This window comes from Alligator sinensis, unplaced genomic scaffold (genome assembly GCF_000455745.1).
Source record: "Alligator sinensis unplaced genomic scaffold, ASM45574v1 scaffold175_1, whole genome shotgun sequence".
Classification (NCBI taxonomy): Eukaryota; Metazoa; Chordata; order Crocodylia; family Alligatoridae; genus Alligator; species Alligator sinensis.
This window is the reverse complement of record NW_005842536.1, coordinates 52895-53696: the sequence shown is the minus strand read 5'-3', so window position 1 is coordinate 53696 and position 802 is coordinate 52895. Positions and strand designations below refer to the sequence as shown.

The 802-nt window shown below is 53.0% G+C and overlaps 1 protein-coding gene across 1 annotated transcript in view; it reads right to left on the bottom strand.

The window, feature by feature from the left end:
- The window catches only part of LOC102387039 (protein JBTS17-like), a 68916-nt gene that overhangs the window by 17013 nt on the left and 51101 nt on the right, over positions 1–802 (bottom strand). The window lies entirely within an intron of this gene.

The following is an 802-nucleotide window of genomic DNA, read 5'->3' as shown; positions in this document are numbered from 1 at the left end:
ACCCGTAACACAAACCCTGCCAGTGGTGTCAGCCATGAACCCAGGCAGGAGCTGCTGCCATGCCAGGCAGGTGGCAGCATCTCTCTCTGTTCTTTTCTTCTGTCTCTCCTGCCACTTCCCCCCTTCCCCGCCCCCCATTCCTTCCAGAAGCTGGCAGAAGCTGTAGCTTGCCAGGAGCCCCGATGCTCAGCTGTGGACTCAAGCAGGAGCTGCTGCCATGCTAGGTGGGCACACATCAGCAGTGACAGTGTTGGCTGGTTCTGATGCTGCTGCCTGCCAGACTCAGCAGCAGCTCCTGCCTGGATCTATAGCTAAGGGCTCCTGCCAAACTACAGCTTCAGCTGGGTTCTGGAGGGTGGCAGGTAGGGAGGGAAGAGGAGACAGAGAGATGGATATGGCCCTCAACAGGTCCCCAAAAACTCATTAAGTGGACCTCCAGCCAAAATAATTGCCCACCCCTGTTTTAGATCCACTGTGGACAGCACAGTGAACAAGCCAAGAAATCAATTATGCTTCATAGACAGAGACCCACAGTGTAAGAAGTATGAGACTGCACTGCCCAAAGAGCTCAAGAAAATATTTTTCCTCTTGGACATGGGAATGCAAGGAATATATTGTAGCTAGTTTTGCTAGAGGGCCTAGGCTGATGGGAACCACAGATCAGCATCTGGAACAGGAACATAAAAAAATGACATTTACTAGGACAGACCATGGGTCCATCTTGCCCAGTATCCTGTGTCCCACAGTGGCAGAGTGGATGCCCCAGGATCCCGGGTAAGCCTGCTGGAGCCAGCTCAGTGCT